General features: G+C 46.9%; 1 long non-coding RNA gene across 1 annotated transcript in view; it reads right to left on the bottom strand.

The window, feature by feature from the left end:
- LOC129400816 (uncharacterized) overlaps window positions 1-15678 on the bottom strand; it is a 102358-nt gene that overhangs the window by 2912 nt on the left and 83768 nt on the right. The window contains exons 2-3 of the long non-coding RNA XR_008627922.1: window positions 15256-15385; window positions 9296-9460 (exon numbers count right to left, since the gene is read on the bottom strand). This is a non-coding gene — a long non-coding RNA (uncharacterized LOC129400816). The remainder of the gene's footprint in view (window positions 1-9295; window positions 9461-15255; window positions 15386-15678) is intronic.

Raw genomic sequence — 15678 nt, 5'->3', positions numbered from 1 at the left:
CATCTACCATAAATTTTAATCAACTCTCGTTCTTGTTTCATTGACTCACTGATGTTTCATGCTCCCACCCCAACGTTTTTGAGTGTCCTACTCCTATTGTGGCTTCAGACACTGGTTTAGTCCAGCCAAATTGATCTCCTAGTATTTGTGTTCATTCCCAGATTTGTTGCTTTTCTGAATCTACCATTTCACGCATTAACCCACACATGCAAACTTCTCAAACAAACCCACACGGATATCTGGGGCACTAACATGTCTGGACAGTGGGAAGACCATCCAGGGTCAGGAGTCAGCAGGCTCTGCTGGTAGTTTTCTTCTTTCCTGGGTTTTTGAAGGAGGAGCATTGCAGGGAAGAGCTCACGTACCAGGAAATATCATGTTCAAAGGACCAGAGTAGAGCTTAGTCATTGCCCTATGCAAAGACCGCAGCTCTCTGCCCTATGCTACCAGTCCGGGCAGCTTCCCTGATTTGTTGGATGGGCAGCAGAAATGCCCCAGAACAGGCCAAATTAGGAATCTGAAACCGAGAGAAACCTGGTCCTCTTCTCTCCCGGCTTTCCTCTGCCAGGCAGTGAGTCTCTCTGTCTCGTTAATGATCTACCGTCAGTACCTGCTGGAGGGGGTAGAGATCACATATGTGAAGACTTTTTGTCCCCCAGGAGCTCCACTGAGCAATAAACCCATGGAATTCATCTTGAGAAGATAGACAGAAACAACACCCCCTCTCACTGCCTGCTCTGAGTGCTGCATTCGGGCCAGAGAAAGATCCATCGTGCATTCAACAGTGCTTTCTAATGCCCTGTTAGCCCCCAACCAGGGCATGAGCTGTGGAGAAGGCCCACTCGCCATCATTGAGCCTTCTGTTCCCCTCCCCCTTGGCATTGGGGTCACGCCCATGTGTTCTCGAGCCTCTGCACTCAGGGGTCACCCCTGGTGGTGCTCGGGGAGCCCCTCTAGTGTCCGGGTCAAACCTGAGTTGGCTGCATGAAAGGTAAATGCACTTACCACTCTGCTTTCTCTCCAGTCCTGCATTTGCCATCACTGAGAAGCAAAGGAAGACTGGACATGTTTTCTAAATATGCTCTTGCATGGGGCTCTCTCTGTCACAACAGCTGCAGTGTCTCTGTATGTGTGTATGATGTGTATATGCATGTGTACATGTGAATGTGAGTGTGGGTGTGTGTCTTTGTGTGTGTGTCTGCGTGGGGGGGGCATGCAGAGTCCTGTTGCTTCTCATTTTTGGGGATCGCCTTTGAATCAACCCCTACTTCATCTGCTTAAAAAGGGAAGCAGCGCATGCGCAAGCCAGCAGAAACAGAGTGTTTTTGAGGGGGAGCGTGGTGGTGAGGTCCCTTCTCAGCAAATGCCACCTTCTTGCTATGGGCTTGGCTGCCGGACCCACAGGCAGTGAGTGGTGATTAAAGCCTGCCTGTGTCGGGGTCAAATACAATGAACAACAGCCACAACCCCAGGGATCCCTAATACTAATCACTATAAATCATGTCCTTGGATGTCACGGTGCTGCTCAACGCCTGCTGGATGGCTTTGCTCATCAGCATCTGGAAACAATGTGCTAAGTGACAGTATACACAGCCTGCTGCTGTCACACAGCTGCTGGCTTGGAGTCACAGAAGGAGGAAGCCTGTCTCACCGTCTGGAGCACGTGCTGTGTGTAAACAGGACACCAGCTCTTCTCTGCCTGGCATCTGCCATCTCTACAACCTCCGGGCACAGGGCGGCCCTTTTGGAGCAAACGTAGAGGCTAGGGGAGGGTGAGCAACATGCCAGGATGTGAGCTGAGGCTGGGACTTGAACCCAGGCCAGCATGACTCAACGGCCGGATCTGTCTCTCCCTCTCGCCCCCTAAACCATCTATCATCCCCCGACCTGCCTGTCATCTTCAGACTATGTCTGGATCCTTCCATATGGTAAAACAAACATTGTTTATTCATGAAGAAATGGCGCAGGACAGCTGGGCGGATGAGCAGACTCTGGTGTGGGCGTGTAGACCCATATGACCTGCCCTAGGCCTGCCCTTGGGAGCCCCTGACCTGTGGAGTCAAGGCAGCAAGGGGGCCTGTACCATCTGCCAGAGCGTCCCTACAACTCACACTTCTGTTTCCCTTTGCCTCAGACATACCTGGCGATGGAGGTGATGGAGCACTGATGGGGAGTGGGAGTGAGTGCAGACAGTTCAGAGAAGGGACATCAGGTTGCCAGGGTCAACACCTGGAGACCTGAGAAAGTGAAAATGCTGGGAAAGCTGGAACTGAGATTTTCATTTCAAATTGCTTCCTGGGGGCTCCAGGTACTGTCCCTCCCCAATCCAATTAAAGAAACGGGAAAGAAGACACTTCCGGGGCTCTCCTCTGGGCAGGGGGTAGGGGGATGGAAGAGGGCTTCCCATTTCGAAACTGGTCTCTTCAGACTCTGAGTTTCAGAGACCCAGATGGTTTTGTTAAGCAAGCTCCCGGCTGATGAGAAACCACATCTGGGAGGAAAATGAAGAAGTGAGCGCAGCTGCCTGAGCCCCCACGGCCGCATCCACTCCTCACCGACTCACGCTGCTCCTCGTGGCCCATCAGCCGGCCCATGAGCCCGGCCAGCCTTTTCCTCATGGCAGGAAGAAAGAAGCTGTTTCTCTCCCTGAAGACTTTTCTCTGACTCGCTCAGACTCCTGGAGCCCCAAGCCCTCCACCAGACTGCAAATGGGATGGGAATCCCCCCACAGCCATGTGGGGGTCTGCATTCTCTTTGCCCTCGGCAGCTTTGACTGCCCCATCTCTCTCCCAAGGGCCTCCCCAGCCTCTTGCCATGGAAAGGCCAGGCTCGGTACCCATTCCTCCACACCCTTTCTCTCTCTTCCTCTCTTGATTTCCTCCCATTTTGTGGCCTTTCAGAACACTGAGATCCTCCCAATCCAGATCTCTCTCTGCACGACTACATCCCCTTCCACCAATGACCAACAGCGTCTTGGCACTCACAGGAGATCTGAAAGAGAAGTTCTGCCTGAGACAGCTGCTCTGTGCATCCTGTGATCCACAGGAAGTTCAGTCTCCCCTCAATATACTGCTATCAGTGCTCTCCCTCCCATGTACCCCTGCTACAGACACGGAGACATCCAAACTGTTGTTCCTTCCCCAGCAGCCTCCCTCCGCCTATCAGGACAGCTCTTGTGTTCAGTCTTTCCAGAAACTCAACACTTCAGGCTTCCTGCAGGGAGAAATCAAAATCAGTGCCCCCGTCCGCTTCTCTCTCCCCTCTCTGTCCCTCTCCAGCTTTGCCCTCCTGAAGCACCGAGGGCCTCTCTCACCTTAGCGCCCTGGACTGGCTAGTCCCACTTCTTTCAGGTCTTTGAATAATACTTATGTCATGCCCACACTCCCAATGCCTTATTGACCACCTTATTTTCATAGCTCTGACCACCCTCATAAACTTCATCATTGTGCGTTCACAAAAGGTAGGGGGGCCAGTGGGGCTCTATCTCTCCGCCGGCTGCATTCAGTAGTCTCACGCCACTTCCCCCACCCCGGGGAGGCTAATGGAGATGGGCAGGCGAAGGAAGAAACGAGTGCCAGGCTGGTCAGTATCAGTTGCAGTTTATTCCAATCTCCATTCCCGTTCTGCTTCTTTCTCTTGCCCCGCTGCTGCTCTCTCTCCCAAGCCCTGCTCACTCTCACTTCTTTCACCATGTGCTCTGCTTCTGTGTCTGCCATGCTTCTGTGTGTTCCTCCTACTTCTGTGTCTTCTCCCCTTCCTTCTCCTACAGTCTTAGTTTATATAGCAATCACATAGAGTGGTAATACAAAGGTGGGTCAGAACATTAATTTATCAACAAAGAGGTAAGACCACTCCTCAAGGACAAAATATCATCTAAGGAGATTACTAAGAGATCTGCTCAAGGGTGGGATCCGAACAAGGGTGTGTCGCTTTCTCCTTTCCTCAGCTAGTAATCCACTTACATAGTTGTAGTAAATCTACGTCTAATATTTCTAGCAATATCATTCTATATGAGTACAGTAAAGAGATATAAAGTTTGGTTCGTCCTGAGGACATCTCTCTATACATTCCAGACCACAGTGTTCAGGCCAGGTTAATCTTCCTAACCCCAGCAGGGTCCTCGTCTTGTTGTTACCTTTGGATCATGACAGCATTGTTCATGATCATGCCCTCATCTTATAGTTGAGTATTGTGGTGCTTTGGCCTGGCCCATTCCAATGCCAGGGTAGCTCACAGCTTGCCCTAGGTCCATTCTGTCCCTCATAGGGACCCTGCTTTTGGGGTGCTAGGAACTAAGGGCAACTGAGTTGAGAAAGCAGATGCCCAGGAGTAAATATTATTGGAGTCAATCAACCCCCAAGTTACAAAGCATAATACACAGTACAACTGTGTTCCTGTGTCCATACATAAAGGACATTGCTTTAAGGTAAACTATGCAAAAGACACTAACTTACAATACAAGTTCAGCTACTTAGAAAGATCAGATCTTACAAGATAACAGAATCTGATTAAGAAAGAGGTGATTAACGGTTGGGAAGGAGGGTGCAGAGAATAGTTTACAGATAAACAAAGGAATAGGAGTGTCTCCAGAGCACTTAAACCTAAACTCCTTGTGGCAAGGAAGGACAAACCAATGTGGCAAGGAAGGACAAACCAATCCTACAATCATCAAAGAATACTTCATTTATTGTCTGTCTCCCTATAACAGGTAAGCTATGTGGGAGAATAGTTGAACATTTTCTGTTTTGTTCACTGTGTGTACCAAAGACCTAGAACAATAACTAGGCACAGATTAAGGGCTCAAAAAAGCTTCCATGGAATGAGTGAAGGAATACTGTATCAAAACCTTGAAGGAGTTTATTTTTTTTTTGGAGGGTAGTGGTGGGGGTGTTGCTTGGCACAGGTGGTAAGCTGTGAGCTTGGCAGGTGGTAAGCTCAGAGCTTACTCCTAGCTGTGTACTCAGGGATCACTCTGGCAGGGCTCAGGGGACAATATAGGGTGCTGAGAATCAAACCAGGTTGACAACAGGCAAAGCCAGGGCCCTACCCACTGTACTATTGTTCTGGCCCAGCATTTGAATCTTAATGAAGAAAGTGATCACTGGGATATCAAGGAGAGGGACCAACACAAGGATGTGTTTTTTTCCAACACAACCCCATCAACTTTCCAGATGTGTCTGAGAGTTTAGTTGTCACCCAGAGTCTGTATCTGCAGTGGCGCTGCAAGAAAGGGTTACAATGGGGCCAGAGTGTTAGCACAACAGGTAGGGTGCTTCATGTGTTCATAGCCAATCCTGGGTTCAAATCCTGCCATCCCATATGGTCTCCTGAGCACCACCAGGAATGATTCCTGTGTAAGACCAGGAGTAAGCCCTGAGTATATCCAGGTGTGGCCTCCAAACCAAAACAACAACAAAAAGAAAAGGTAACAATGTCATCTCTACCTCTCAAATACTCAGCTCACCACACTCTGGCAACTGTCCAAGCCAAGCTTTGCCAGGAGCCACAGACATGTAGTGAATCCCTCCCTGAGCCCAGGAGCCAAGCACACTTGTTCACGGGCTGTTCCTGGCCCAACCATGCACGAACCTCAGTCCCTCTCACTTCACTGCCTTGGCATTGGGAACACCCTTCTGTTGTGTTTGCACCAAGGGTGCACGATGGTCAAACTGCATTTGAATCTTGACACTATCAAGACAAAGTCTGTTAAATGTTTCTATGGGCCAGTTTCCTCATCTGTGACATGAAGATTGTAAAACAGGGAAGTGGGTGGGAGAGGAGGGAGCGACCACTTTAAAAGCCACAAAGTGCTTAGGACCATGCTGGTCACACAGGGAGTGTTCAGTGATTATGAGCCTTGCATTATTATCCTTGCATTATTGTCCTTAGCAACACTGAACACAGCATCTTATTTGTGGTGTTAGGTTAAGCGGTTGGTTAAGCAGTGGCACTCAGGGCATGTCACTCCAGATGAGGCTTGAGTTTACCTGGCAGTGCTGGGAGGGTGGCATGTGGTGGCCAGAAATGAACCTGCCTGAGCCACATCCCTAGCCTATTATTTTATTTCCAGCACCTGGAACGGTACAAGAGATCTTAGGAACTGTTTTCTGGAGAGGTGAATGAGTGAATGAATGAGGATGGGCTATTACCATTCTGGATCTCTGCATTTTAATTTTCAGTAGGCATGAACCTCGCATCTCGTTATTCCCAGGAACGGCTTAGCAAATTTGTAATGAATGACACAAGAGAAGGGTTTTTGTTTTTTGTGGGGTTTTTTTTTTTGCATATATTTGGCATGGGACCAAAAACCTTAGATGATCACAGGGAAAAATAGCAAGTGAGCACATTGAGAAAGATCTGGTGGCACTGAGGAAGCACCAGGAAATGTCTGGGCCAAGCCTGTGATTCTGAACAAACTTAAACAGTTTCTGTCTCAGTCTTCTCCTTTCTCAAGAACGGCCAAGAGTACTCCCTATTTCCTAAGAGGACTAAATCACATGAGATCTACAAATCTCAGCATCTAGAGTCTGGAATCTTTTTGCCATCCAACAATCATGACCAGAACTGTGATGTTCATTGAACAAAGGTGGTTGGATTTCTACATTATGTGTCTCCCTATACTTGAGACTTGAACACCCCTCCAGGAAGGTGAAGAGGTGGCTTTCTGGAGTAAAAGCAAAGTCTCCAGGGCCATCCCTTACTAGGGTCCCATTCACATCTCCACACCTGCCCCAAAGCTTCTCTCTCATGCCCCCACCTGCCCGGAACTTGGAGACAATCAAGATCTCTTTCAACATCTATACAGAATTTCACCATTTAGCATGTGTGAGGTATTTCTTCCAAACTTTTCAAAGCAAGTACAGGCCAGTCTTACCCTTCAGAGACGTGAGAGTAAAAGCTGGCCATGTTCCACTGGTTTCTGCTCACTAACTTCCTCCCCTGGACCCCAGCCAAGGCCCCAGCAAGTGGAGGACTGAACAGACCCAAGCATGAGAGGAAGAAAGAACTTAATTATAGACCATGTTCAGCTCCATGCCTGCCCCACACAGACCTTGTTTGGGGTCTGGATTGCTTTAAATCCAGAAAGTATCCAGCAGTTTATTATTATTATTATTATTATTATTATTGTTATTGTTGTTGTTGTTGTTGTTGTTATCATCATTAGAGTCAGGTGTGCGGGCAGAGAGTCTCTTGCCCGCACGACTGGCTATCTTCCCCAGGGCCCCTCAGAGGGGATGGGCTCCAGCTTCCCTCCCCACCCCGAGCAGAGCTTCTGGAGGCTGGAGACCACTGGAACCTAGCCACAACCATGCTCAAGGCCCCTCTCCACAAGTTCGGACAGGCCTCATGCACGAAGGTACCGGCAGAGGAACCCAGGTGTGTGTAATCCCATCAACAGCCAACATCCAGAGACTTAAAAGCAAGCTCTCAGAAGCACGTGGCCGCAAAGCGGCCACGCAATATCTTATAACCTACCTCTCCTCTGGGAGAAACTAGCAAGCTACTGAGAGTTTTCTGCCCACATGGGAGAGCCTCGCAAGATTCCCATGATGTATCCATCTGTCAAAGCTAGTAACAAGTTGGATCTCATTCCCCTGACCCTGAAAGAGCCTCCAATGCAGCATCATTCGGAAGGCCGAGTAGAGAGAGGCTTCTAAAATCTCAGGGATAGGATGAATGGAGAGGTTACTGAGACCGCTCAAGAAATTTGACGATCAACAGGATTTAGTGATCGTGATTGTGATTATTATTATTATTATTACTTGCTTTTTGGGTCACACCTGGCAATGCTCAGGGGTTACTCCTGGCTCTGCACTTGGGAAGTACTTCTGAAGGTGCTTGGGGGAACCACGTGGGATGCCGGGGATTGAACCTGGGTCAGCCGAGTGCAAGGCAAATGCCTACCTGCTCTACTACTGCTCTGGCCCCTATCCAAAAGTTTATGATGAGCACTCTGTGAGGCCAGTGTGGTCACCCAGTTTGAAAGTTCTGTATGGCATTTTATAGTTGTTCACTTCTCTGAAAAATTAAGGTCATTTGTGGAAGGGAAACAACAGCGAGAAGGGTTTTCTCATGCTCAGAGGAGAGGTGAAGGGAAGGACGTGGACCACCAGCTTATGAGTGTTTGGAGTCTCTGAGCTCTGGGAATCCACAGAAATATGGAGGCCACTGGGGATCTCTTCGCCGTTCAAAATTCAAAATGGAAAACTACTCACATGGCAACTTGAAGAGACTAGAAAGATACCCAATGACAAAATTTGTTTTCATCACGGGAATTTTAAAAAGCCCAAGACTCAGAGAGAGGGTGCAAATGGTCAAACACAGGCTTCATGGGTGGGATCCAGCACTGCGGGTCCCCATGTGCCCGCACTGCCAGGGTTGGCCCTGGTGCCACAACGCATGAGGCAGGCCCAGGCACTAAATATACAGATCTGCACCACTGATCTGGGCATGGCCCTCTAAATCTGTTTCAAAGGCAACTATAAAATCCAGAAATATAAACTTTGAAAGAAAATGATGAAAGCAAAGATATCGAATGGCAAAAGGTGGGCCAGAGGGATAGTACAAGGGTGCGTACCTTGCTCGTGGCTGACTTGGGTTCAATCCCTAGCATCACATGTTTCTTTGGAGCAAGGAGCTGGGCAGAGTCCCCTAAGCAGCTCTGGGTGTGCCCCCAAAATACACGTGCCTCCAAAAAGAATGACAAGAGAGCTCACTCCTACAATTCTGAAAATGTCTCCTGTTCTTGTTTTGTTTTGTCTTTTCTTTTCATTCCTGTTGACTAACTTCTTTAAGAATCACCCTATACATATTATCTGGAGAGGAAGGTGAGAAAGAAACCCACCAAAGGCCTTATTCAGTCTTCTTTTCTACCAAGTCTTAATATTGAAAGGTATTCTTGGTAAATACTAGTTGACTGTATGAATAAATGAAATGTTGCATTTAACCAAAAAGACACTTAAATATGGTAGTGGTGTGTATACTATCAGAGTATAAATGCTAGCCATAAGGCTTCAACAATGATCTATGACACTCTGACAGCAACATTCTGTGATGGTGGTTGTTGGAATTTTAACAATCCTATGAATTTTTCTCCACTCCTATTACTCTGGAATCTGTGGGCTAGATATCATCACCTCTCTTCTGATTAACCTTGCCTTGTCTTACATTAGGCCGCTCTCCTCATCTCTCCTGAAACCCATTTATTTCTCTTATCCCATAACCTCTCTCTTGTTTTTTCTCAACAATTTGTATTGAAAATGTCCTCAGTACCCAAAAAATGCCATTCACTCACACGTGGGGCACTGTGACCCAGTCAAAGGCAGCAGCCTCAGCCACAGACAGCCAGGCAGCGTGAGGAATCCATGAAACTTGGCAGCTGAGTAGAGGTGCAGAAGGGACACTGTTGAGTGGCTAAAGGTGACTCATTGACCAGCAAGTGGTAACAAGATTGAAGACCCTGGGAAAGCGGAGAGAAAAAGAAAGCGTGAGAACAGCAGATGAGAATGAGTCTGGATTGGGTTCTGCCAGGGTCTGTAGCAACACTCATGAAGTGAGGTCCTAGATAGTTTCACTTTGCAAAGATGAGAGGCACCACAGATGAACAAAACAAAAATGCATGGAACTGAGTCACATTTGGGGGAAAGCCAAGAGTCTCCCAGGGTGAGGCCGCAGAGGCCTGGCTTCATAGACACTAAGCCCGACTCCCTGCTTCCCAGCACTGAGGGACCAAACGCCTCCCAGAATGAAGTCCTTTTCAGGTGGAAGGTGGAAGAAGATGCTAATTTCCTCAGCTGTGGGCTGCTGAGGGCATTGTTCGGGCTTTCTCACAGAAAATGCTCATGATGCCTCCGAACCTTGCTTACTCAAAGGGTTACTCAGAATTGTTCCCCTGAGAGAAAAATCCTTTCCCTGGAGAGAAAAAGCATGGCATTTGGAAACCCAAAGGCAAGTTTTTTAAGGCTGCTGTGATGAGACCGTTACACACTGGCTGGCTTAGGCAGCAGGGACGGTTTTCTCAATTTTAGAAGTGAGAAGCCTGCAATCAAGGTCGGCTCCTTCTGAGGCTGTGTGTTTGGGGTCTGCTGCAGGCCTCTGGCTTCCGCTTCCATGTGTCTAGATCACACGAAGCATTTCCCCTGTGTCTGCCCACTGTCTTCCCTCTGAACCTGTCTCTGAATCCAGTTCCTCTTCGATGACACCCACCCACCATAGTACCATCTTTAGTGTCGTCAGTTGACCTCATTTGCCTCTGTCCATCCCCCAGCTGTGCATAAAGTCACATCCATAGGTCCTGGGGCTTAGGACTTCAATACCTGAACCTGGGCCTTCATGGTTCCAACCTATCACTGCGGCTCAGAGGTGGGGAAAAGGACACTCACCTGGGGTGCCCCTGAGAGCTCCGGAAACCTCCTGGGTCTGCTTCCCTCTTCCCTCAGCATCTCATCCCTCCAGGAGTGAACTTTTAAACATGGTCCACACATTTCTGGCGAGAAGCTCATTCTGCAGGCAATGTGCTAACAAGGTTTGAAGGAGAGTGCCAGAAGTAGTTTGGCTGAAATTCAGATTCCAGAGACATTCCCTTTATTCCCCCAACAAACCTCCCCCCAGGATGTTTGAGGCAGGGCACCCAGGAGAGGGCCTGAGGCCCCAATTTCTTGGGGGTAGTTTGGAGGGTGGTACAAGCTTCATGGGACCTTTTCTCTTTATGGTATGGCAGGAAACCTTGCCTTGTGCTCCTCCCAATGGGCTGAAAAGTCATCACCAGGTGAGGCGAAGGGTTTGCCAGGGCAGTCAGAGTGGGCTGAGGTCCCCATGCAGGCAGAGCTCCCACACCTTAGCAGCCCCAGGGACCAAGTGCTGAGTGAAGCCTGCGCTTTCTGGGTGGGCAGAACTGTGGAAGAGGAACTGTGCATCCAGATGGAGTTTACAAGTGGACCAGTGGAGACTGGGAGAGCTGTGAGGCATCGCAGTTACCCATCTGCTTCCAGCCATAGTCACTGCATACTGATTGTGCTAACATTTTGATGGGTGGGTTTCCATGCCCTACCAAGTTGTTAAATATTTTTATAATACCTTTGTACTTGGCCACGGTGTTGGAGAGAATTTGGGGTGGGGGTGATAACAAACTTTAGCTACAGAAAAAGGTTTACATGGTTATAGGCTTGGAGAATTAACGTAAGGAAGTAAGACAGGATTAGTGCAATAATTTCTAAACATCGTTGAATCAGGACCTCTTCCTTCTTACCATAAATTGAGGACTTTAAAGAACTCTGCAGGGGCCGGAGTGATAGCACAGCGGGTAGGGCACGCGGCCGACCCGGGTTCGATCCCCGGCATCCCATATGGTCCCCCAAGCTCTGCCAGGAGTAATTCCTGAGTGCAAAGCCAGGAGTTACCCCTGAGCATCGCTGGGTGTGACCCAAAAAGCAAATAAATAAATAAAGAAAGAAAGAACTCTGCATATGTGGTTTATTTCTATTTTTTTGTATATTGATCAAATGGAAATTAAAACGGAGAAATATTTATAATGTGTGTTCATTCACTTCAAACAATAACTCTTGGGGCTGGAGTGATGATAGCACAGCGAGTAGGGCGTTTGCCTTGCACGAGGCCAGCCCAGGTTTGATTCCCAGCATCCCATATGGTCCCCTGAGCACCGCCAGGGGAAATTCTTGAGTGCAGAGCCAGAAGTAACCCCTGTGCAGTGCATCACTGTGTATGACCCAAAAAGAAAAAAAACAATAAAACAAACAACAACAAAAACCCCAATAACTCTTTATATGTTAGCATACATAGAAGAGTTTTTTATGAAAATAAACTCAACTTCTTTCCTCCTCCCAAATATATTGAGAAAACCATGACTATATTATACATTTGTAAATCTAAAATATTCAGTCTTGGGCTGGAACAATAGCACAATGAGTAGGGCATTTGCCTTGCACATGGCAGTCCTGGGTTTGATTCCCAGCATCCCATATATTCCCCGAGCACCGCCAAGAGTACTTCCTGAGTGCATGAGCCAGGATTAACCCCTGTGCATCAACAGGAGTGACCCAAAAAGCAAAAAAAAAAAAATTCAACCTTTAAGAAATTGCTATATTTCATATCCACTCCTGCTTTCAATTTGTTAGCTATGTTGGTTTGGCTGAACTATGTTAAAAAAAATGCAACCTCACACAGAGGGATCTTTACACATGGAAACATCGAGACTTTGTGGAACTCCTAAAATAACCCAGTCCCCAAGTTTCTCTAATCAAACTGGCTAGTGGTCTGGTTATTTTGCAGCATCCTAATTGAACATAATTTGCTTCCTATACTGTTACAAGGAATTTCAAAATGTCTTAATCTACAATATGAAACATTGATAACCTTTGACCGTGTCATGTATATATATAAAGTTTCCCTCCACCACAGTTAGGCAGCCAATTCTGAGTTAGAAATTGCCGTCTTTCAGTTCGTTCACAATGAGAAAAAATTTAAAGACTAAATTAGAAACAAATATAATTATCTGCCACCATATTTTTGTGTTTTGAACTCTGAAGACTTCAGTTCTCTTCAACTATGCACTTCTATGAAAATGTGCATCTACGAATCATGGGCAACATTTTGTGAATTTTGCTTGGCCATCTGTTTTTTCCCTTGGTCTTTCAAGATGCTGTTATATGAGTCATGATGGTCACTGACACTGCAAGAAAGACACAGGAAATGGGTCACTGGCCACTTGTTTCAAGCCCAGTTCTGATGAGTAATGTGTCAGTCCCTCCATACTGACCAAAGAGACTTTACCATAACAAAGCTTTGGGGATAGTCAGAAAAGACTGACCCTCACAAATCTCACCTGTAGTAATAGACAGCCCCACTTTGAAAGTAGCCTACAAGTAGTTTTCTAAGCCAGTGATTTGTACAATATCATGTGCTACATAAAACGGTTGACAAGGGTGACTGAGTTGGAAGAGACCAGATCATAGAAGCCAGAAAGATCGGGAATAGAATGAAGGAGAAACATAGAAACATTCCCTGGGCCCTTCCCTGATAGTAAAGACCCATGCTAGCCAATACTTACCTTGAAGGTCCCCTTTCACAAAGCTTTGCTTTCTTGGCCACCTGGAGGCCCCCTCTCCTTATTAAATGCACTTCCATTTGCATTTGACGTTGACTTGGCCAATGTCACTTGGCTCTCTGATTTCCCCACCTCAAACTCCCTTCTTAGTCTCACTATCCACACTCTGGGGACTCTCTCGGGGTCCCACCAAGATCACTGTGTGTCCTTCATCCATCAAGCCTTCAACGCATGTTTCCAGAGTTCTGCTTTGTTACCAGTCTTTGTTTATTGCTCAGGTGAGGTGGCCTCCGCATCACTCACCTCCTTTTCCCAGGCCCATTTGCATCTGCAGAAGCAGGCTGACCAGCAGTCTTTCAGTACTCTCACAAGGAGAAGTGAGAACACTCAGGTGCTGAGAGGGGGAAAGTTGGGGACTGAGGAGAGGTCATGAGGCTATCACTCACTCCTCCCCCAAAGCTTCACTCAGCTATTCCTGTCAAGAGAGAAGGGTCATGCCTGAGGGAACCAGCAACTTTGGGTCTGGGATGTGAATGAATTCCCCTAAGTACTTTCTTTACTGCAAGAGAGAATGAGCTGTTTCCTCTAGAGTGATGAAGTAAAACCAGTAATGGTCCAAGAGCTTCAAAGGGGGATTTGATATGCATGGCCTAACCCAGAAGGCAAGTGCGGTCTACTGATGGGGTGCAAAGGAAAGCACGAGAGGTCTTGGTAGAGGGTGGTGGCCACTGAGTGTCATGTGTGCTTTTGCAACAATGAGAAAATGGCACTGTGCTTTTGCAGTGCCAGGGAAAGGTTGGCGTTCATCCTGCCTCCTTGTAAAACTCTGAACCCTAGGAGAAAATGTGGTTTATTTTAGAGCACACACGCACACACACACACACACATACACTCATATTTCATGGAATAATACAGGAACTTTTTTTGAAATACTAACAAGCTTAGAAAATCCAGGATAATGGATCCATCACTTGCCTGGCTTTACAGCCTCTTGATCTTATTCTGTTAATGTTAACTCTCTCCACACTTGGCTGCCAACATGATTTCACTCCAAGGCTGTTACTGCAAGAATGTAGCTTAAGTTTCCCTAGTGCTCTTCAGCGGATATTAATCTCCCAGCATCCTTGCCCTCCCTGTTGCAACGCTCCTCATTTTCATACTTCCTCTTGAGAAACTGCTGTGCACAGAGGATATCCTGCTTGCTCAGGAGGATGGATTGTTCTGAATAGCAATTCTCGGGAGATAGGTCCGCACTGTTCCACTTTGACGGTTGCTTTGGAGGGTGTGTCTTGTGCCCTAGCAGTTCTGTTTGTCAGACCCAGCTCATTATCACATCATCACCAACTTAGGGGCCTAAACAGCAGTTATATATTCCAGTTTATTCTCTTTCAGAATTGTCATGGGCTGGGAATCCGTTTTACTTAGAAGCACTGGATAATTTTAGAGGCGATTTGGTCAGGGCAGTTTTACATTAAGTCCTGCAGGAAAGGACTTTTGGAAGCTCTAGACTCTCTAAATGAGGCTCCATTTCTTTGAGTAGAAACAATTAGGAGAAAGAAAGTGACAGGAAGAAATGATAATCCCTGGGGATTTACTTTGGAACTGTGACTTCTCATAGAACTTTGTGGTTTTGTTAGTGCCAGGAAATCTGATCTGGGAGAAACGTGGGCATTATTTTTTTAAAGGCACACACCATGGGAGGATATCTCTTTACAAGAAGGGAGAAGCTGTTCTGAATCGAGGAAACTGGGGGAAATCATTTGTAGGATCTCAAGGCTAAGTTTGAAGTGCCATCTTAATTATACGACCACATAACAAACCACCTACTTCAAACTTCAGTGACTTCAAACAAAAGCCATGTTATTGGGCCTGGTTCTTTGAGTCAGGAATTCGATGATAAAGGTTCACTTCTCCTTTCCAGGTTGTCAGAGCTCATCAATAAAGCCGGGAGACCAAAGTCTGTCTGGTCAGATGGATAAGGCACTAGTACTGCTGATGACGGGGGGAGCTCTTTCTCTTCAGATGCCTTTCTCCCTCCTTCCATGTGCCCTTTTAGCATCCACTACTCATCTTTTATCATCCATTACTCCATCTCATTGGAGCAGGTGGAAGGTACACAGTGTTTGTTCTCCCACATTCTACTGACCAAAGAACATCAGAGGAAAAACATGCAACTGAAAAACAGATCATACCCCTTAGCTGAAGAGCATCGGGATGGTCCAAAATTGCTAGTGACTGCTTGCTGTTGAAAAGCTTCTATGGTGACTGACTTGTAGTAAAATGCTTCCAAGTTCCTTCACTCAACAAATAGCAGCCGGCAGCCTAAAAGGAAAGGAATTATTTTATTTTGTTGACAACAACTCCATCAATTATAAGAGACAAAATTGTTTTGTATATCACTTAAAATGAAACAAGGCCACCATGTTAAGCCAGGATGTGATGGAATTAAGATACATCCCATCATACAGAAAAGCCATCTGCACTCCTATGTTCACGCGGCACTATTCACAAGAGCCAGAATCTGGAAACAACCCAATGTCCAGAACAAATGAGTGGATAAATCAATATGGTACATAGACACAATGGAATACTACACAGATGTAGGAGAAAAAATG

The sequence above is a fragment of the Sorex araneus genome, chromosome 1 (assembly GCF_027595985.1).
Source record: "Sorex araneus isolate mSorAra2 chromosome 1, mSorAra2.pri, whole genome shotgun sequence".
Taxonomy (NCBI): domain Eukaryota; kingdom Metazoa; phylum Chordata; class Mammalia; order Eulipotyphla; family Soricidae; genus Sorex; species Sorex araneus.
The sequence above is the reverse complement of the archived record's forward strand: the minus strand, read 5'-3'. Positions and strand labels throughout refer to the sequence as shown.